At 45.2% G+C, this 24,172-nt stretch overlaps 1 non-coding gene across 1 annotated transcript; it reads right to left on the reverse strand.

Moving 5' to 3' along the window:
• Nucleotides 1–23,852: 23,852 nt before the first annotated feature.
• On the reverse strand, nt 23,853–23,959 carry LOC144829864 (U6 spliceosomal RNA). Its single transcript, XR_013610856.1, has one exon. It is a non-coding gene; the product is annotated as a U6 spliceosomal RNA (small nuclear RNA).
• Between the last annotated feature and the right edge of the window lie 213 nt (nt 23,960–24,172).

Raw genomic sequence — 24,172 nt, forward strand, 5'->3', positions numbered from 1 at the left:
GTGTAGGAATGGTGTGGTGGGTGTTTGTGTGGTGGGTGTGTTTGGGTGTGGGTTGTGTGAATGATATTTGTCTTTGGTGTCAGTTCAGTGGTGTATCCTGCTAGCAGCTATGCAGTGATGCAGAGGAGTTGTGGAGTGGGTGGGAGTTCTTTTATGGTGTGTGTCTAGGCCGTGTCTGAATGGTTATTGGCAGTCAGGTGCTAGGTGGGAGTGTTGCCAGGTGTGGATTGTGTGGTGCTTGGCGGTGGATCATTGTGTGTTGTGATTGGTTTGGATGTTTTCGGTGGGTGGCCGTTTTTTTTCGTGTGTTTGGTGATAAACTTCCGTGGCAATGTATGGCATTGGTTTGACAGTAGGGATGTTGTTTGTGTTGTCGTTCCGCTGTGGAGCACGGATTCTCGGTGCATTGGTACCGCTGCGGACGTGGATGGCGGTGACTACCGGGGTACTTGCGGAGTTATCCTAATTGCGGACACGGACATTGCGCAGGTATCGCGGGGGTAGTGGATGTATTCGCGGTCATGTGCGTACGCGGCGGTCGGTGTTCTTTCTGTTCCGTCCGCCTGCCGCGGACTCTGGTGTACTCCGACCGCCGCGGACGGGGATTGGTGTGCTCCGTACGCCGCGGTCGGCGTTTTTTGCATGTTTTATCCTAATTGCTGTTGCGGATTTTCCGCGGACAGGTCCGGAGTATCTTGCCACCTTCCGCGGCGGACGGTACACGTTTCCGTCCGCCATCCTAATCGACCCCTAAGTATACAAATGTCACAATATATTTCAAAATAACTACAATAAATCATTAAATACATTACATCACACAAAAATTGTTCTTACCTGCATAAGTTCGCCAAAGATATACGTCACTGACATTTACGTAAAAAACGTCACCCGACCGTTACGTATTACATTCAAATATTACCCCAAAAGAATTAAGATTAGCACTTTCGTCAGAAATTCACAAAAGATATACGTAACTAACGTTTACGTCAAAAACGTGCCACAACGGTCACGTATTACATTTAAATACTCATCGTTAAAAAAATACAATTTGCACTTTCGTCTAATGAAACAATTAATAAATGCATAAATAATTAATATTATTATATAAACGTACAGATAGAAAAGAAAACACTAAGTAATACACAATACATTCAACATCAATATAAAAATGCATTTAAACATATTTTTAACGGTATGTTGCAGGAACACGCACATACGAGAAGGAAAATAATCCCCATACATATGAACATTACATAATAAACGGAATAAACATAACGATATACTGCATAAGTAAATAAGGAAAACATAGCAATTCTAGAAAACATGGTATTTCGAGAGATATTCTAAAAGTACATACAACTAAGATAACAACGGTCGAAAAATTCGGATAGACAACACATACAAAAAAATACATTGCTATATATTACTATGAAATACATTGCAATTCATAGCACATCTATCCTTTATAAATGTAAATTAATATATACTAAGTAGATAGGGTAACCAATAAACAAGGCACAATAGCAAATACTAAATAATACATCCAAATAATTAATACATCAAATAACAATAGAAACACAATAAATAATACATTCAGATTCATGTAGTAAGTACATATTTTGCATCTTACCGGTCATACTACGCAGGAACAAGAACGGAAGAAGAACACGCCTTTCCCGCACTAACATTCGCACCAATCTAGAAAGTTCCCCGTTGACGCACGTCAAACGCAACGCTACGTCACTAAAAGTAGCGATGCGATTGGCTAGAAATTACGTCACACTAAACATTACATAAAAACAAATAGAAAACTAGAACGCTAAATTCTATTACGTAACGGACGTAAAGGGAATACATAGCGTCCGCCATTTTGAAATACGAAAATTTTAAAAAAAATTACAGTTTAAAAACATTAACAACACATATGTCATAAAAAATCATATTTACCACAGGATAAACACTCACACTCACACAACATCAAATATGTTACATCACAAAATAATATTTTACTCACAAAGTACATGAAAAGTACACTATCAAAAAATAACTAAAATATAGATTTATACGTTCATTAATATCACATTTCATAAATACTCCGCACAATTTTAAATTTTAGCTAAACAAACAACACAAGGACATATCAGGATAAATGGGAATAAAGTAAACTAACAACTAAAACAGAACTGCGAACTCAAAGGAACATCCACATGTGCACTTTCAAAATATGTTGCCTAACACTATTCGCATATTTCATTTCACACGAAAATAAGAATAAAAAACATTCAATAAACAGTTCGACATGTTCATATAAACACTGCATCCAATAAAATATTTACATTTTATCATTATACCATTACCATAATCCAATATTTACATACGCGCAATAAATACATGTCACAATATGTAAATAACTGTAAAATATTATATAATAAGTAGATATGGTAACTAATAAACAAGGCAGAATAGCAAAAAGTCAATAATACATCTAAAAAATTGATAGATTTAATAACAATAGAAACACAATAAATAATACATTCATATTCATGTAGTAACTAATTTTTTTTTCAGCTTACCAGTCAAACGACGCAGGAACAAGAACGGAAGAAAAACACGCCTTCCCGGAATAACATTCACACCAATCTGGAAAGTTCCACGTTGACGCACGTCAAACGCAATGATACGTCAGCCGAAGTAGCGATGCGATTGGCTAGAAATTACGTCACACTAAACATTACATCAAAACAAATAAAAAAAATACTAGAACGCTAAATTCAATTACGTAACTGACGTAAAGGGGATACATAGCGTACGCCAGTTTTTAATACGATCTACAAATAAAAGATACAGTTGAATAAAAAAAAAACACACATATCATAATAACAAATAATAAACACAGGATAAACACTCACACTCACACAACATCAAATGTACTACATCACAAAATTATCTTTTACTCACAAAGTACATAACAACTACAGTAGCAAAAATTTACAAAAATAAAGATGAATATGTTCATTAATATCACCTTTAAGTAACAGTCAGAAAAAATTTATATTCTTACCTAAACAAACAACACAAGAAAATAGCAGGATAAATGGGAAAAAAGAAAACATACAACTACAAGAAAAATGCAAACTCAAAGGAACATCCACATGTGCACTTTCTAAATATGTTGCCTAACACTATTCGCATATTTCAATTCACACGAAAATAACATTAAAAAACATTCAATAAACATTTCCAGATGTTCGTATAAACACTGGGCATCCAATAAAATATTTAGTTTTTCTCATTATACCATCACCATAATAAAATATTTACATACTCGCAATAAATACATGTCACAATATGGAGTACATACAATGCAAGAACATAAATTTATGTTATACACAAAATAAAAAAATATTACAACATTTCACATCCTAAAAATACATAGACTCAAACTACATACCCATTCGCCGAGTTAATACAAATTAGGTACGTAATAATTCTATTTCAAACAATATATTAATAAAATATCAGTTGTCAGAAACATATACATAATATATCAAGTTTACAAACATTTAATTTCTTTTACATTAAGTGAATACGCTATTACAAATTGAGTCGCGAACACAACATTAAAGAAATTATAGAAAAACATGAATATACATTAATTAATTTAGACACACTATCAATAGTACATTCAATAAACTTTTAACATAAACATTCAAATAAACTCTTACCTGTCAAACAACGCAGAAACAGCACAGCAACAAGAACACGCCTTCCGCACACCACCATTCTCGATCTTCTGGCAAATTCCCCAGTGACGCACACCAATAGCAACACTACGTCAAAAACGTAGCACTACGATTGGCTGGAAAAAATGTCAATCAAATATAGAACACGGAAGTCGAAAGAAAAAAAAAAACTAGACTGCTGACCTACTAAACGTAAGTAGCGTCAAGGGTACGCATTGCGTCCGCCATTATAAAAATAAAATAATTTAAACTAATGTATTACGGATCACAACACTACACTGACACACATGCCACACACAAAATAAATTAACAAAAACATACATAAAAAAATTAAAAACATAAAAATTACATTTATTGCATACTATCAACGAAAAATTACACAACATCAATTTGGATACAAATACACATCACACACTACAAATAGCAACACTACTATACACTTATACATCACCACAAAAGCATCAATGACAAACACCACAACACAACTCAACACCACCACAATACAACTCAACAACACTGCAGCATCACTATACATCAGAAATGCTACACCACAACATAACTCTACAACACCACAGCATCAAACAGCACAACACATTCTGCACTAAGAGGAAAAACAACATCATTCATCACGACACATGCAACACTCATCGCAAAACACATAAAATACTCACCGCAACGCCGCAAAAATACGCACAACACTTGCATCGCTACACGCAACACTTGCAACACTCTACAAAAATAATGCATAAGTCAGCAAACATAAGTACATCACTCAGCTCAACTCACAGCTTCACTCAACACTACTCTGCACCACTCTGCGCATCACTAACACAACTCAGCAAAAAAAATGCATCACTCAACACTAATGCAACTACTACATAACTCTAAAGAACAACTGCATCACTATCTACAATACCTGCATCATTCAGCGCAACAACTGCATCACTCACACCATACTCTGCATCAGTCAACACATCTCCAACATTCAGTCGCACAACGCCTGTAGTACTCAGCGCAACACATGCATCACTCTGCCTAACAACAGCATCAATCTGCACCACCACAACACCACTCAGCACAACACCAATATCAATATGCATCACAACAGCACCACTCAGCATCAACACATCATCACACAACACCACCACAGCACAACTCACCACCACTACATCAACAACAAAAGCAATGTCAGCATCACTTAGCACCACAAAAAAAACCTCACCACAACACAAACAAAACTATATTAAATATCACAGGAACAACGCAACATCAACGCTTCATCAATGTGCACTTCCCCATCATCACTCAAAAACACAAAAAATTTAATTAGCAGCTACACATATACACTCATCACCACCACAACACCACTCAGCACCACCAAAACTTCAAACACCAAAAACACAAATAAACACCAACACAACAACACTCAGCACAAAAACATTATGCCATCCTATTTGTATTTTGCATTTTCCATCATTGCATCCCACTAGGTGATACACATCATACATAACAATCATTTGCAATGCTATAGGTCTCCCATTTACTTAAGTTGAACATAATGCCATTGTAAATGACAATAACTTTCAATAACTTTTTCATTTACAATAAAATGAAAAGGCATTGTCATTTACTATGCCAACAGCTTAAAGTTGCCTAAATGCAAGACTTATTGCATTGCAAATAGCCAATAGGGCTCGCTTTTGGGACCATCTAAGTGTTTAGCCATGCGACATTTTATGTTGTTGCAACAAGGAAATTATGCTGCATAACTACTTATAAGGTCCCAAAAGCGAGACCTATTGGCTATGCCAATGCTTGTGCTGTGCATGTCAGCATGGGTATATTTTGTGTGGTAAGTGTGTGGGTTTATGGATCAGAGCTTGCTTTAGTAAAGTTTAATACAAACTAAACTAATAATCAGACAGGAGTGATTATCACTTTTGTATTTCTTGCAAAGCAGCTCAGGTGGTAAATATGCTTGCTGTAGAACACAGCATGTATTCTGTAGGTCAAATGTTTGAACCTTAATAAAACAGCCTAGTGTGAACGTGCTGTTGTGTATTAGAGACCACTATTTCTTGTGTGCTAGTGACAATTAAAAGCAGTTAGTGAGAGAAAAAGAACAAAGAGAAGAATGAGAAAATCAAGAGAGTCTTTGCATAGGGTGTTCCACTGTTAAGCGTTTTGTAGTAATGTTGCGATGGGTTTAAAGGTTCTATAGAATGCCTTTATCCACAGCTTTGAAGAAGTAACAAGTTGATGTACTGACATTAATAGAAATTCTTGTCACTCTCCAAGGTTAAAATTCCTGTCAGGCATCCAACATAGTCCATCTGTGATACTACTGCACGGAGATTGTTGTGACACAATATGTTTTCCATTAAAAGTCACTATGGTCTTGGAGGAACTATAAATCTCTGCAAATGACAATTAAACACCAAAAATTCTCCATCTGTGCAGCCACTGCACACTGTTAGTTCTGACCTCTATTTGACGAGGAATCCCAAATTGTGCCTTTACCTGAAAGACAGTGTAGAATCTATAGTGCGATGTGGCTGGAACACCAACACTTGGTTGTAGAGAAGCTACCCATCCAACACCAAACACTTTTGTAGATAACAGTGTGGCTGGAACACCAGATGTGGCTGTAGTGTGACTACTCCTCCAACTCACTGTAATCCTTTGTGGCTGGAACACCAAATGCAGTTGTAGATGAACTACTCCTCCAACTCACTGTGGCTGTAGTATTCCCAGGCAGTAGTGTCTGTTGGTGGTGACACTGTTCGTTGGGGCTGTCCGTTGGAAGGACACTGGTGGGGCTGGTGCTGGCTTGCCTGGAAATACATTCTTTGTAGTTGTAGTAGCTTGTAGGATCTCTTGGTTTCACTTGTAGTTTCTGTGCTGAACCTAGAGTCTCTAGGGTTCAAGTCCGCTCGTCACCAAAAATATGTTGTGTCCTATGTAGAAAGACTATCATAAACAACTAAGGAGTGACTCCGTGAAAAAGGAAAGAGGTAACAAAATTATTTTAGTTTATTTGGTTACTAATACCCCCCCAAAAAAAACAAAAGTGAGTCCAACGAAGGAAACAGCCACTGAAAGCAGCCTATGCCCCGTTGTGCTTATATAAAAAAGAAAGAGACAAGTCTCTCTCTTTGTAAAAGAACCCTCACTCACCACTAGTTGGTGACATGCTTTATCATTGGGTCCCCGCTGGGGTGGCCGAATGCCTCCCCAGCGTGCTACAACGCCTGAGTTACAGCGGAGCAGGATAGTGTTGAGTGCAACAGTGCTCTAACAGAAATGTGAAGATAACTGTGAGTGCTAATTAAAAAATACAAGGTTGAAACCTATAAAAAACTTTTAATAAAGGTCAGCCCGTATTGAGTAAAAACAGTGTGAGCAGACCAACTAGGTTCTTTATTAGGAAACCTGTGTCCTTAGTCAAAATAAATGGTCGGTCAACATGTTTCTGCTGCTATAATGCAATTTCGCTCAGCAGGACCTAGTATAATAAGAAAGGTGGGCCTCCGGTGGTATGCGCACACTAAGGCGCACCCTCCCGTGAGGCACTAGATGTGAAAAATAGGAAACTCACGGTTGTTGCCCGTGGCAGCTCACTGAGTTTCACAGGAGCAAAAAACCTGTGGAGGAAAAAAGACAAAACACAATAACATATAGTGACATACGTAGACATATAGTTGATAATAGTCAATTCTTCTATAGTCACATGTTTTACTCGCTGTCAATTCAAATAAAAGTTATTGTATTGTAATGATAGTCTTTTGCACGATCTCCAATGTTACTTAAATGGAGAAATAGGTTTTCCCTCTTTGTATTTTGGAAAAAGTTGTCCCCAAATGAGGGATAATGAACCAATATTACTTAGTTTCAACAATGTTATAATTAACATGGGCAGTGTGTCAGAAGGCGAATCCATACTGACCACATCTTTATACTGCCTTCATATGGATAAGATAAAACCAGTGTAGCAAGAGCCTTAAGTCTGTAAAATAGTCAAACAATCTCTATTTAGTTAAATTACCAAAGGCGTCTCATAATAAAGGATATAAGATCATTGTGAGCACATATGTAGACACACTCACATTGCGAGAGATAAATATTTTCTCCTTGGGTTCTGACGACGCGGGAAACCTTCACGCGGTGTCAGTTCTAACCAGAGAGAAAGAGAGCGCTGTTAACTTCCACATCATTTCCCCACCTCGTAACTGTGACACGGAGACCGCTCGGTCATATACGAGGTAGCCTTTCAATTACTTGAACACACGCGACTCCCCGCCCGGTACCTACACTCTGGGTTATCGTCAGCCCGGAAGTGTCTGCCTGCAGCCAGGGTCGCGTATTTCAATTGGGCGCCGTTCCGATCACATGCACGGCTTGAACCAGCGTCATTACGTTAGGATTCATTCTCTTAAAGTGATACGAACTATTTTCCTCTCAGGGTTGGGGTTCGAATCCCCAAAGAGGACTCAGATGTTCGAGGTCCTAACAAAATTAGGGTAGACCCGCAAATATTTCGCATGTAGAGTGGTGGTCTACTCACCCAAATTATTCATGTCAAGCATATTGGCAGAAGAACTGCTCCAGATCCCAATTTTGTTCTGTGTTCAATTATATATACCTTAGTGGTGGCCACACGAAGTGAATTTTTTGTTCGTGTAACAAACAAAAAATGTTTAATGTTGAAAAGGAGAGCCAGGAAGGTAAAAAACAATAAAACTTGAGTAAACCCCCCCCCCCCCCAGTAAAGGAAACAGCTATACGGGGGAACACCTCACTCATATCCAAACATAATCAAGAAACAAAGCGGCCAAGGTGTCCAGGGTTTGATTTTTATGATAAACAGAATATCTTCCATACTGTATGATCAACTATATATATCTAGGACATGGGCATTGTTAACGTCGCATGACTGAGCCCCAGGGGATCTCGTCATTCAGCCCTTTAACATTGGTGGCCAAACGATAAACCCAGCGTTGCTCTTTTTGAAACAATGCTGCCTCAGAAGCTGCTTCCAAATGTTCGAGAATTGTCCAATGTAAATCATTGGGGGTGTGATTCTTCTCAAGAAAGTGTGCCAACATCTTAGTTGTTACTCTATGTAGAAAGACACCAGGAGCCAGGATGTATATTCAGGTCTTCTTTATTCAGTCTCTAGTTCATGTTACATCTGCAAGATTTTGTTTGCCTGCTGACAGTAAAAATTAAGGCTCTTTCCGTAGGTAGCAAGGCAAAGAAGCATTCCAAGCTAATGTATGTGTTGTTTATAATTTTAAGTCCTGGGTCCATTTCAGTTTATCAGAGGTAGTTTACCAATGTACCTCTCATGCTGTTGTTTTGTCAAAGGTGATGACCACAGCTGTTTCAAATGCAGTGTCCCAGGCTGCTATCTCATCAAAATGTCTTTGAGAGGAAAATCACAATCACTGCCTGGCCGATCTGTGATCTTTTTGATAGTGTTGTAAGGCCAAATGAGTATTACTCAAACCCAGTACAAATTAATACCGGATTACAAGTCATCAGCTTTAAAATATAATTCCGTGGGGCATGGCTAAGATGGTGACCGAGTAGGATGTGCCTGCTCGCCGCTCCAGTCCTTCGCCTAGGCCCTGGCCTTACAGCTACACACAGTGGGTCCCAGTTGGTGCTCCAGACTCCTTGCTTGGCCGGGGATCACCCTGTGGCAACCTGGGTCTGGGGGTAGAGCAGCACCGTAGTGCGATCGTCAGCGATCGGTGCCCGTTGCCCTAAGCCACGGAGCAGGCGGCCCACCCAGTAGGCAACGAGCGGGTGTAGCCTTCAGCTGAGCCCTGCATCGGAAGTGCATCCCCGGAGCGGCACTTTGAAGGGGTCTGGTCGGACGGTTCTCAGGCTCATCAGCAGCGGTGCGCCCTCCTCCCCCCCCCCCTGGGGTGCGAGCTTGGACGGAAGAGACATAACTGGGGTGCGGAGCAGCCCCAGGCCCTGCGCCCGCCGGGAGGAACTGGATTGAAGGCATCGGGTGCAGGTGAGCTTGACTCTGGAGACGGTTGTGTTTGCTTACCTCTGGGCCTGGCCCCTTCCCTGAGTGAACCAAATGGTGCTGCATCCCTCCCTTGGGCTCCACAGCGTTGACCGGCAGAGAACTGCGGACGCTCCTGTGGCAGTGAAAGGCCTGGACGCCGGGGGTAGTAGAGGACTGCGGGCCCGCGCAACCTTCTTAGAGGCCCCGGCTGCAGTAACGCCTGGACCACGTTTTCTGGAGGACCCAGCCGCTTCAGATGACGCTTCCACTGCCCCGCACTGGTGTAGCATCCTCTGACCCGCACTGCTGCGAGACGGAACGGGATCGCTGGGGAAGTGGCTGAAACAGGCACTGCTGCGAGTACCCCAGGTGATGAAAGAGGTGCAGACTGACACTGCATCAGTGTGCTTACTCGGCTCGACGGCATAAGCGAGACGCAATGAACGGCACCGCCGATATTGAGAGGCTCCGAGGGGCGAATGCAGGCCTCACAGGGAGTGACCTTCGTGATGCTCCGGACCACAGCTGTGACTATCGTGTGTGGCCCACAGAGAAGCTCCGGGAGCGAATAGATAGAGAGGGTTCACCGGGAGAGATACGATCCAACGCCTCGTACTGCCTGGCCTGGGGGACGTAGGAGCTACCAGCGATGGCCATTACAGGCCTGCAGAACCTGATTGGCTCCCTTCTCTGCTCCAACTGACCTAGCACCTTTGGCCTTTACCTGAGCCACTCAATATTAGCACACATTGGGAAACGCAGGTGCTTCACCATGGCCGCCAACAAATCAAAGAAGGATAGATCGGTGAAGGATCTTCTCCTCAAGGCTGGCGCTAGAGGGGCTGAAGTGCCGTCAACACCGGGGGGCTCCCAGTTGAACGAGACCAGAGCGAAATGGACGGACCAGTCACCCGTAGTGTCCTCAAATCTCTTTTCGCTTCCCAAATGGGGGAATTTCACGCCATGAAAAAGGAACTGACCTCAAAACTTCGCGAGATACGCTGAGACATAGATTTTGTAGGGGAAAGGGTTGATGCGTTGGAGACGTAAGCCTCGTCACGGGATGAGGAAATCACTCAACTCCAACAGGAGGTCCTCCGCCTTCAAGACTAGCAACTGGACCTCCAAAGCCACGCAGAGGACCTAGAGAATCATTCCCGCCGGAACAATATTAGAATTCGGGCGGTCCCAGAGGAAGCAGGACATTGAAGCCTTCGTCGAAGAGCTCTTTCGCCACGTCCTGGGGCCCCCCCAGAGCAGCAGATCAAACTCGATCGGACTCACCGTGTCAGGACCAAGAGGTCAGTGACTGCCTCCCTTCTGGATATCTGAATGTCCCACTTAAACTGAAGGAAGCTTCAGTAATCCCCCTCCTTAAGAAGGTGGGAGCAGATGTAAAAAATCCAAAAACCTTCCGACCGATCTCACAGCTCCCCTGCATGGCTAAGATCTTGGAGCAACATGTGCTCGGCGCTCTTTCATCTTATATAGGAGACAATAATCTCCACCACCCCAGACACGCTGGCTTCCGAGCACATAATAGCACTGAATTGGTGATGCTTTCAGTGCTAGACGATCTGCGGTGTGCAGCAGATAAGAAGGTTCCATCTGCCCTTATCCTCTTAGATCTCTCAGCCGCGTTCGACACGGTGGACCATGGTAAGTTGATTTCCCGTGTCGGCCGGTTGGGAGTTTCGGGGAATGCCCTTCGATGGATCTCCTCGTTCTTGGAGGACCGCTTTCAGAGAGTTCAGATGGGAGAGTATACCTCTAAAGCTGGCAGGTTAGGGTGGGGTGTACCTCAGGGTTCAGCTCTGTCCCCCCTCCTATTTAATATTTATCTACAGCCACTGATTTATGCACTATCCAAATTGGACTGTCGCGTTTTTAACTACGCAGACGACACGCAATTGATCGTCCGCATTGATAACACTGCTCCCTCCCAGCTTAATGTCCAGAATATCCTCTGGTTTATCTCTAACTGGATGACCTTTAATTCTCTGAAGTTAAACCCAGATAAGACTGAGGTCCTGGTTTTGTCCGCAGCGGTTTCACCTTGGTCTAGCTGCTGCTGGCCTTCAGAGTTAGGCACAGTGCCCTCGCCAGTATCTGCCGTCAAGAGTTTGGGCATTACACTGGACACTGACCTCTCATTAAAGCAGCAAGTTTCAGCAGTAGTTGGGGGCTGTGTGGGCCTGATGCGGCAACTTCGGAAGGTGGTACATCTGCTGTCCGCTTCAACTAGATAGACCGTGGTGACCGCACTTATTCTTGCCCGCTTAGACTATGGGAATGCAGTCTATCTTGGGCTTCCTGATGTACTCATCAAAAAATTGCAGGTGGGAGGAGGAGCTACGCTACGAATCAAGATGGCCGCATAAGCTCCCGGCTCCGTCGACCTCCGCCAACAGCTCGATTATCCTGTCTTTCATCCTGTCTGCACGCCTGATTTTCTTGTTTATGAAGGTCTACTGCTTCCAGAGGTGCAATCCCGAGATTTCTACCTTATCGGCTGACGAAGATACGCCGTGTTTCTATTCTCGGCCTAACATCGTGTTGAAGCCGGGGCCTCGATTTCTAGACTACCCGAGTCGTAGTTGAACAACATCGGCCGTGAGACCCGGACTGAGCCCGGTCTCCCGAAGAGTGCCTGAATTGTTGATTTTTCTGACGATCCTTTGAACGATCCACACCCGGGACACGCCAGCGTTCCACGCCGGCTGCTGTGGTGGAGGCCCGGCGCCCGGAGCCCTTTCTGCCCCGTGGGGGTCGACGGGCTGAGTCCTCCCTGACGGCGAAGGTGTGTTCTATAAGACGAGGAGCGCCCATTATTTGTGATCAGATTTACGTGGCCTGTGACTCCGGAGCAGCCGGCCTCCGGGGTCCGAACCCGGCTCTGTCACCTACCGAGAGGGGATGGAGCGAACGGGGGGCACGCCATCACTGCGGGCCGTTGTGGCCGCCATTGGGGCGCTCCATTCGCACACAGTCGCTGTGTTCCGGACACTGATGGTGAAAGTGGACGGTATCCTGGCACCTGAGGACGACACCTCGTTTGGTCTCCAGCTGGAGATGGTACCAGCGATGCATGGCATCTCAGAGGTCGGGGTCCCTGTGCATCGCCCGGACTTTATGATTCTCGACGGTCCCCTATTGCCGGCTAGCCAGCCCGTGCTTCTCACTAGTGTCTTTTGCCTGACCCTGCTGCCACCCATCACTTCTATGGACAAACTTCCATGTGGCCACGAGTTACTTGCTGATGGTTTCGGATGCTCGCTGTTCTTGGACATCTTTCCTAGTTCGAGCCATGTACTTTTATCCTGTTTTCGATCCTCTTATGCTGCAAAGAACTTTTATGGACGCTCTGCCTTTTCCATCAAAATGGCGGCTCGAGTGGCAAGGACTCTTGGGACTGACCGTACTGGACAGGGCTGAACTTTATCGCTGGGTTCCGATATAATAGCTTTTCTTAATGCCGGGGTTGTGCCTATATTGTGATGGGAATTGGGTGGCTGTTATTTATCCTACCGTGACTGGTTTGTATAATTGCTGAATATTGGTTTTATTGTGTCTCCGGGTGGTTGCTGTTGGCGGTGGGCATGGGAGTCCGGGAGTGTGTCTGCTTTCTCCTCCTCCGCTTTCTTTTTTCTTTCCCTCTCCTTTGGGGCAGTTCCTGGGCGACAGGCACGCTGTTAGTGGGGTAGGCCGTAGCCATTACAGTGGTGTAGGGTGGCGGGTGTGGGGGGGGGTTTGTTATTTTAGTTCGTTTTGTTCTATGGTCCCTTTCTTCTTTTTCCGTCTGTCTCTGGGAGGGTTCTTTACCTCTTTAGTAGGGTTGGCTGTCTTTCTTTCCCTTTTTCCTTTCTTATAAGGCTTCTACACTCAACTATGCCTTTAGGTTACTGGGGGGCGAGTTTTCAGAATGGTGCTCTGCTTTATTGTTTGCTGTCGTATTGTTTTTGCTCTAGGTCCGCCTCGGCGACTGTATTGTCTTGACAACTGTGTGGTTCATCAACTGATTCTGTTTGCTCTGCGGGGTACGTCCCCCCCTTACCTCTTCTTATTTTATTATGTGGTGTGACGCCATTGCTCCTGCAGCCGTTCCTACTCTACATAACTTTAAAAAAACGAAAACCTCATATATCCTTATGCTTTGCAGCGCGCACTCACACATGACGTATCTATGATATTGCTTTTTTCGGTCGTGTTCTTGTTTCTACATCCTGATTCAGTTGATACGCTTGCGGCCGGCACCTGTGGTTGTGGGCCTGCGCATGTAATACTTTGCAAGTTTCAATAAAGGTTTAAAAAAAAAAAAATTACAGGTGGTTATGAATGATGTTGCAAGGTTAATCTATATGCTGCCTAGGAGTGCCCATGCTACCCCAATACTGAAGCAGCTGCATTAGCTCCCAATGAAACAACGTATTGAATTTAAGGCTTTATGTATTACACACAAATCAGAGTATGGTATGGCCCCAGAATATATCAGAGACCGCCTGAAGGCTTATGCACCTAGCCGTTTGCTCCGTTCATCAGACTCTAGTCTTTTAATCTGCCCTCGATTTACGGGAGCTAGACTGGGTGGCCGAACCTTCTCCGTAGTGGCTCCTAAACTCTGGAATAAATTACCAGTGACCCTTCGCAAAGAAACTAGGCTCCTAGCTTTTAGGAAATGTCTGAAAACTTTACTATTTAGAGAGGCTTATGTCTAGCCTCTTACCACGGTTTCCGTTCGCCCCTATTGGTTTTTTGAGTCGATCTTTCTCTGCTAGACACTGCAGTGCATATGTATTTTGAACTATGTTAACATCTTAGCGCTTAGAGACCTTGGATGATAGGCGCTATTTAAGTATAAATATAAATAAATAAATATCTTAACATGCGTCCATTACTTTCAACTTAAAGAACGTATCCTTCGGGAAGCACGAACCAAGCATCCCATTGACTTTCACTCATGCAGGCCTCTTTTGTTTCAAGACCTAGCGGCCTCTACTTTGCAGAAATGAAGGGAGTTCCGGCCAGTCACAGCATTCTTGCGCTTGAAGGACGTCTCTTACTCCTGGGACCATCCTTTCAGGATTATCCTCAAATGGGAGGGCAACTCCGCCAGGTCCACTATTTGCAGGAGGCCGCTTTGCTACTTAACTTGCCAGAGGATGACCGGGACGCCCCGGAACGGGAGGACACTGCTGGGCGCCGCAATGGAGCAGCAAGATGACAGCGGGTGAGGAAGACTCCACTACGCCTTCACCCAGACCCTGAGACAATAGCTAAGGAGCGTAAAGCTGTTATCGCTAACCTGGCAGAGGACTCAGCAGCTGCAGATTGAAGATTGCATAGCTCTGGTAACATTGGATTCAACTTTCTAGTGGAACTCTTCTGGCTTTCTGTGGCTGGGTTAGGTATCAACAAGAGAGAAAGGGCATGAGTAGGCACTCCTATACCCCGCACTGAATTGCAAATAACAACAGAGGAGTGACTTAGTGTAAAATAAAAAAGAGAAAACGTGCTACTTAAACTCAAGAAGAACTTGTTGGCTCCCTCAGTACTGCGACAGTGGTTGTTACTCCCACTGTCACACGTACATTTTGTCCAATCTCTGTCCCCCTGTTATTACCCGTCAAGGTCCCTTACCAGAAGGTACCCATCGGGTACGAAACTCACCAACATATGGCATAAGAGAAGGGAAAGACTCTTATCTTTAAGAAGGACCCTCACTCACCACTAGTTGGTGACATGCTTCATCATCGGGTCCCCGCTAGGGTGACCGTGTGTCACCCTAGCGTGCTACAACGCCTGGTTACAGCGGAGCAGGATGTGGTGAGTGTAACAGTGCCCAAATTAGGACTATAAGTGAATGTGCTAATTTGATTAAAAAATGCGAAGGTTGTAACCTTTACAAAAATCTTTAATAATGGTCAACCCGCATTAGATTAAAAACAAAGTGAGCGGACTTCACAAGGTTCTAGATTAAGGAACCGGAGTCCTATGAAAAAATGGTCAACATGTTTCTGCTGTATTCTTGGCAATTTGCTCAGCATTCGTCAGGACCTAGCATAAAGTCCTCCGGTGGTATGCGCGCGCTAAGGCGCACCCTCCCGTGAGGCTCTAAATGTGAAAAATATTTTATTAAAATTAGTGTGAGAGTTCACACGGCAGTATCCATTGTTATCCGCTGCCTTTTGCAGGAATAATCATAGAAACCTGTGAGGAAAGAAAGGGACAGACAATAACACGTAAACGGATCTCAGGATCAGGTCCATTAATCACAAAAGACAGTTTTAATTAGTGAGGATCTTTACATTTCTTGAATAAGAGGAATGTGTACCAAATGTATTTTATCGATGGTGAGCCCTCTAACTAATTAAAAAGTGCATGCCCTCATTCTGGGGCAATATGCCAAAACGTCAGTCCAAATGGGCCGGCCGTTAAGGAGGTTAGTCACGTGAATACCCTGCGACTAACTTTTGCAGGACTAACCCTGTGCATTATGCTTGTTAGTTCGTGACTGTTTTCCAATTGCAGTTGAATAATAGTGAAGATATTTCGTTATCTCAGTTCGTGAGAATGGGAGAATATTGCATATGCCAGGGGACTCTCCCTTTCACCCAGGGTGATAGTTGCTAAAATAATCAGCTCTCGGCGAAGCCGATAGTACTCACTGTACAAGAGACGATGACACGCCCCTTCAGTGAGGACAGTGATTCACACGGTGGATATCTAGAAAAGGAGAGCGTGTAGTTGTCAGCTCTCGTTAGGTCTGCGGAAAGCCCATGCTCCATGTAGATATAAGGGATCAGCAAATAGAAATTAATGACTTACTTCGGCACTTGCGGCTCCCCGCAGAAAACCTATGTTCAAGGCTGCTGCCTCCCGGAAATGCTGGTAAAGGGGTGGGGGCTGAATCTCATCATATATCCACCTGAATGGCCAAAGTTCATCACGTGGGTTCAGTAAGGACAAATCACGTGGTCCCTGCCCCGAACAATTAAAGTGGTACACACCCTGGAAGCGAACAAATGCAGGGGTTCGAAACCTGATGCGGGCCCTGGCTGAGTTTGAACTCCTTGGTGAATAGAAAACTATTATCCCCACTGAGGCCCCCTAATTAATGTAAAAAGGGGAAAAAGGGGGAAATCAGTTGAAATACGATCGCCAGACTCTGCTAATCCTCACGCATAATGCGTGAGATGGGCGAATATATGCCACAGGAGCACCATATCAAAATGCTGGGTCCCCAGTAAGACAAATCTACGGGACAAAACCGGCTATGACCCAGAGAGGTATTGACCCAAAGAGGTATTTATGACCAGCTCACACCCTGACTCAATAGTTGAATGCATATAAAGAGGAAGGAATAGCAGGGCTGAGAATGAGAAAGAGTGCGACAGTGGGAGTAACAACCACTGTCGCAGTACTGAGGGAGCCAACAAGTTCTTCTTGAGTTTAAGTAGCACGTTTTTCTGTGGCTGGGCCCCGGACGGGGCGGTGCGGCAGGTGGTTCCTGCTGTACATCTCACGTCTCCATAGGGCAGATTGCCCAGGACATTTATGGACTTCATAAGTTACTGTTATCTGTTGTTTGTTCTATCCTAGGGATAATGGGGCCTCCTCCTTCTCCCTCCAGATATGGCAGGTCATAGGGATTTGCAAGTTGTGTTATTTATTCGAATTTACAGGCGGGTGTGGTCAGCCTTTTACAGCGCATTCCTCCGCCCTCTATCATGTTGGCTGACATTAACATCCTGTCCCTTAACGTTAAGGGCCTCAATAATCCTATAAAATGACGTGCTGTCCTCCTGTCCTTTCTGGACAATTTGGACCCTCATATTTGCCTCCTTCAGGAGACACATCTCCTGCCATCAGACACTCACAGATTAAGGTCCAAAGCATTCCCTCACCAACTCTTGGGCCTCTAAGACGGCGGGAGTGGCAATATTGGTCTCTGCTAAGTTCCCCGGTCAGATAGGCAATAAGCAGGCTGAGATTAAAGGCAGGCTCTTGGCTTACACCTTCATGTTGGGGCAATACACTTTCACAGTAGCCACTGTTTACGTTCGCATTGATGGCCAGGATGGGTTCATTCAGGAAGTGGTTCATGAGCTGACCTGCCTCCCTGACAGATCCTTGTTTTTAGGGGGAGATTTCATTGTGGCCTTTGACAATGTGCTTGATAGGTCTTCGCAGCATTTGGGGCAGACTGGGGCTCTTTCTGGGAACGGGAAGCGCCTACTTGCAGAGTCTGGGCTCACGGACGTCTGGTGAGGGGTCCAGAGAATACACCTTTTACTCGCACCCCCACAAAACGTATGCCAGGATTGGCTATGCGCTAACGTCGGACACACTGACGCAACAGACACAGGAGGTTGACATTCTTCAATGCCCCTTATCTGATCACTCTACAGTGCGAGTGTCCCTGTCCTTGCTCCACCGGCGACCCTCTTGTCAGTTTTGGCGCCTACGCAAGACGATGCTGCAGCGACCCTCGGTAGTGCAGCAGGTCACCAAAACCAAATCCATAACTGATTACCTGGATCTCAATGACTCTCCCTCCATCTCAATGGCAATCCTGTGGGATGCACTGAAGACGGTGGTCCAGGGGGAGTTTCTGGGGATAGCAGCAGCGGACAATAAGGTAAGGAGGGAGAAAAGGGAACAATTATCGGGAGCGGTTGCCGAATTAGAGTGCATTCACCAGCGGACAGGCTCACCCAGGGTCTGGAAGCAACTTAAGGCGGCAAGGGCACAGTTAGCGGGTCTCGACGTAGATAGGGTTGATGATGCCACCCTTCGTCTGAAGCATGCCTTTTATGTAGGAGGGGATAGGTGTGGGAGATTCTTAGCTAACAGATTAAGCGCATAGAGGCAGATATCCAGCATTCCCACGGTCCTAGACCAGCAGGGAAACTACTGACCAAGAGATTACCGACAGGTTCCGGCAGTTTTATGAGACTCTATATGAGGCCCAGACATTACCCAAGGTAGGCCCAACCCAATATTTAAAGGGAGTTTCTACGGCCAAGCTAGTTCTGAGTCAGGTAAAGGAGCTGGAAGCCTCCATTAGGCTGGAAGAGGTCATCTCAGCCATATCTAACTTAAAACCTCACAAATCACCTGGCCCCGACTGATTCTCCTCTGCCTTTTATAAAAGGTTCTGTAATACCTTGGCCCCGCTGCTGGGTTTACAACTCGGTCAGAACCTCCAACCCTCTCCCGTCCTCAATGCTAGAAGCATTGATAACAGTGATTCCTAAACCGGGTAAAGATAAATGCCTGTGTGCATCTTTTTGCCCTATTTCCCTCCTTAATGTCGATCTAATTTTACTGGGATCTGGATCAGTCCGGTTTTGTCCTGGGCATCAGTGCTCTGACAACACCAAGCGACTCTTACATCTGGTAGATAGATCTGAACACTTTCCGTCCGAATGAATGTTATTTTCTGTCGCCGCTGAGAAAGCGTTTAACAGAGTCACCTTGCCGTATCCTACGGCGGCACTGTCTCAATTTGGCCTGCCACACCGCTTCATCGACTGGATACTCAGCAGCTACGCCAAACCAACTGCCTCGGTGCGGGTGAATGGGACCACCTCCAATACCTTTCCCTTTCAAAGGGGAACGAGACAGGGGTGCCCTTTGTCGCCTCTCTTGTTCGCCCTATACATGGAGCCCATGGCTCAAAGGGTTCTGGATGCTCCCTGCATCACAGGGGTGCGCTTTGGGGCGTCGGAGCATAAACTCTGCCTCTATGCGGATGATGTTGTGGCCACACTGGAACACCCCAGGGAATCCCTACCTGCCCTACTAGCGGAACTGGACAGGTTTGCTTCAATATCGGGCTTGAAGATTAATGTGCACAAGTCACAAGCTCTCAACCTCTCTCTTGAACCAGAGACGCTGGGTCTGTTGAAACTGTCCTATCCTATCCATTGGGCACACAAATCTATTCCCTACCTGGGCCTGCAACTTTCCGCTAGTATACAGGTCACAAACTCAACGAACTGCATAGCGTTGCTACGACAGGTCCAAGACTGCCTTAGAATGTGGCGGCCTCACTCACTGTCATGGTTGGGTCGCATAGCGGCCATAAAAATGACGATACCTCCCAAAATAATCTATCTGTTTCAAACACTCCCACTGGTGCCCCCCGACAGGAGTTATACTCTTGTTGCAGAGGGACATAGAGCGCTTTATTTAGCGGGACCAGAGGGCTCGACTGTGCAGGGAGCTAACTTACAAAGATCCCGTTGAGAGAGGCCTGGGTGTTCCCAAATTGCAGGCTTACTGGTGGGCGGTCCAATGAGAGCATTGGTTAAATGGTCTTGCCCAGAATCCGAGAAACATTGGCTGTTCATGGACAGGTCCCTCGCCAGACAGCCTCTGCGGGGGGGAGTCCCCTTCCTTACGTGAACGTGAGGCCTCGGAACTTATACCTTCCAAAAGTAACCCATCACAACTCTCTTGGCTTGGGACTGGGTCGCTGCCTCTCGAGGCGAGGGCTCACGACCTTCCCGTCCCCGATCACACCCATAGCCCACAACTCTGACTTTACTCCAGGGTTAGACTCGGTGGGGTTCCGGCATTGGACTAGGGAGGGACAACGTTCCATTGAACATCTTTTTGACACCACAGGGCCTCTACCCTTCTCCGACTTCCGCAGGGACCGGGACATACCGGAAACAGAGTTTACCACTATTTCCAGATTCTACACTGGGTGCTACATACCGAGGTGCAAGAGGCTGCCAAGAGACATCTTACACTATTCAAGAAGTGGTTGCTTACGAGACACACTGACTCTCATCTGACTTTGGACTTACCAAACACGCCCCCAACACCAGGAAAACTCCGGGTCAGCTACGTTGGGAGGGGGAATTGCACCGAGCAATGACGCAGAAAGTGTGGTCCGTTTATTATAGAGCCCAAAACACGGCGCATAATAAAGCCTCCATTGAAACGGCCCCAAAAGTAGCCACCTATAGGTACATGACCCCCACCCGACTTCATAGGGGCAACCCCCCTCGTAGCCCCCACTGTTGGAGAGCTTGTGGTTCGCTGGGTACCTTCACTCATCTGCTATGGGACTGTCCCTCTCTACAGGGTTATTGGCAGCAGATCGTAGACGATATTGATTTCCACTTTGCCACTCAAATCCCACGCCTTCCGGTGTATATTCTCCTGGGCCTCCCATCCCAATCACCTTCCCACTTAAATCTCGGAGGGGCAAACAAATGGCACTTGCTTTGGGGGCAGCCGTACAAAATATACTCTCCCACTCGGGCACCAAGACAGTCCAAACCCGATTGGGATGGCTCCATAGATTGTGGGGTGTATTGGGGATGGAAAGAATCTTGCTCTCTCTTGTACGCCCAGGTGCCTCTTTCTATGACCTGTGGAAGCCCTTTCTCAAACTCTTGACTTCCGAGTACACGGAACTCACTTGCCACAAATATCTGAGGCTGCTGCGACTTGCGGACCCACCCAAGCACACGGACCTGAGCACTTTTACCCCTCAGTATGAGTAAGCGAGTCATGGAGGTTTCACTGACAGTCCCCACCGAGGTCGCCTCTGAGCCAACGCAGTTTTATATGTGGCCGGCGTTCAGCTGCGCACGAGACAGTGCAGCACGCCAACCATGACCAACTCCTACTCCGTACTCGATTTGAGTTGCCCGCCATTCTGCTGTTACACTCCTTCCTCGGGTGTGACGTGTCAAATTTAAACCGCGGTGCGGCCGCGGGCAGGAAATTACAGCGCCAGCCTGGCGCCAGCACAGATTGTTTAAATGTTACTTTGTAGCCGCGCTCTCATTCAGCCCACGAGCCGAGAGCAGCGATAAGAATGCATGAATTGAAATAATGACCTAGAGCAGCAGCTCAGTGCTGGCACACGCTGCAGCACGCTCTCGGACTCGGAGAGCAGCAGGAGCCGTGCATACGTGCCGCCAGTGGCGCGAGCTGACAAAGTCGGCAAAATGCGTGACAATGCATTTCAGTGCGGTGTTGCGGAACACCGCACTGAAATGCGTGAGTGTCACACCTGGTGCGTGACACTTGACAGGACTGTGATCCCTTCCCTACAGGCCATCTTTCATTTGAACCCGATGTGCTCTGCGCAAGAATGTTCAACCGCACTGTAGAAGGGAGGGTGGAGGGGTCCTTTGTTTCCTTCTGGTTATTGTATTGTTTGCCAAAAGCAATAATTCTGCTGTCAGATTGTATTTTGATAGCCAAGGGGCACGTTGGCTTGTATGTGGATTCACTTGTCTTGAAAATCAATAAAAGAATTTTAAACCTAAAATAGAATTCCTCAGTACTGCTGATATTTTAAAATCTCATACACAGCATCTTGTGCATCAGTAAGGAATGTGGAAAGAGAGGTAGGACTCCTACCATCATGACAGCCCAATGGTGAATAACTATACTCTGCCGTGGCTGACATAATCTGGGGGCGGCAGGGGGTGGGGGGGGGGGGGGGGGAGTGCGTATTGAGTGTAAATTAAGAAATGTACACTCATTTCTTAATTTTTATGGAAAAACAAAACAGTGGAAACTTTAAATAGAACATTTCTGTACTTCTGTACTTTCTGTACTTAGAGCTCCCGAGTTGGTGGCTAGTGTGTTCCATCATTATGAAATCAGAGGCATTTTCAACTATTATTTATAACAAAAATGCAGGGTATATGTTATCAGTGGCTCTCTTTATTAATGAAAAAAGTGTGGCAAGTATTTGCTCACAATAGTTTCAAGAAGCGTGGCACATTGTACTGTTGTGAATTCTCGTGCAACAGGGTACAAAGATGCACGAGACTGATCAGTTGTTATGTGTACCATATTTGCGGCCTAGTGCGTTATTATAGCAGAGGCAACATTACTGTCTATTAAAGCATATACAAAGGTGGTTTTTCTGAAACACACATCCTGAACTGATGTACTTCAAGGTGCTTTCAAATGTGATGATGTCAAATAAACTGATTGCCTAGAATCACACAAGTTGGTCAGGCAGAGAAGCTGGGTTTGATTCCAGGATTTCTAGGTGTGCAATTCAGCCCCGAGATGGGCATCTCCTTCTCTGCCCCCATTTACATGAAATATTAGCGCCTTTTCTTTGAGGAGTCACATCAGTGCGCTGTTAAACACCTTCAGGTATTACATGTAAATTAAATTGCAGCAAGAAGACTTTCCAGGACACAAGATCAAGGTAAGAGTGGCTTGCGGTTCCGAGAGGGCCTCGAGCCGGAGCCGAGCTAGAGCCACGAATCTGAGTGGAGCCTGGCTCGAGCTTGCAGAGGCTCGTCCACCTCTAAAACCTAGGAAGCCAAATCCCGTAGTAGGAAAAGAAAGAGTAGTTCAGATGAAGGTGTGTGCAAACAAGTGGCACCACTAATAAGGTATAACTCAGCAGTGTACTCTCGGTGTGCGCCCATGGGGTTTACTGATCACCAGTGCTCTACGGCGTGTACAAATAAAGTGTCGCCAAGCTTATTTATTATTATAAATGATATATTCATAAATGACAAATGGACCATGTCTTGTGTCGCACCTGCAGCCAATCCGGGCTTCCTGTGATTTATAAGAAGGGGCTTAAAACCCCCAGGCTGCAAAAGTGACGATGTCGTTTTAAAAGGTAAAACCAAGAGGAGGAATCACACGTGGGGCCTCTGTGGGCCCCAGGGGCGCGCACTCACTGTATATGACAAAGATTCACTCCAGTGCATTACAATCTGTAGATCAGCAGAACATCTCCAACCTCTCCCGCCTCTGGCAACATCCTGCGTCAATTTTAGTACCAAAACCACACCGATGGGAAGATGAAAATACATTTCACGTTGGTGAAACAGTCGGCCAACTATTTGTTGAATAAAAAAAGTACAGTATCGGTCATTAAATAAATACTCAATTTAAATTCTTACGTTGTATCTCGTCTATGCCAGTGTCACAATAATACACAAATATTTTTAAAAGGAAAGTTGTAGCTCTTCTTTTCGTGTCAAACTAGGGACGACGGGATAATTAAATTAGAAGGCTCTCGTTTAACTTAATCACTTAAGGATAAATAATTGCTGATAAATATTGACAAAGTGGAGCAAAATATGGAACGCTTCACGAATTTGCGTGTCATCCTTGCGCAGGGGCCATGCTAATCTTCTCTGTATCGTTCCAATTTTAGTATATGTGCTGCCGAAGCGAACACAGGTCAAAAAGTATACACAGCAGTATATACAGTCTAATTTTCAAAAGATTTGACACTAAGGGTGGTCAGTTTATATTAGAAAAGGCGAGTATTACACTTGTGGCAGCTTCCTATCTACATGAATAACTCCTCCTTCTTAAAAAACACACTTGGACATGGGAAAAAACCTGCATTACTTCAATTGCAGTAAAGGTGCACTATGGGTATGCAAAT

Source organism: Lissotriton helveticus, chromosome 4_1, assembly GCF_964261635.1.
Source record: "Lissotriton helveticus chromosome 4_1, aLisHel1.1, whole genome shotgun sequence".
NCBI classification, from domain to species: Eukaryota; Metazoa; Chordata; class Amphibia; order Caudata; family Salamandridae; genus Lissotriton; species Lissotriton helveticus.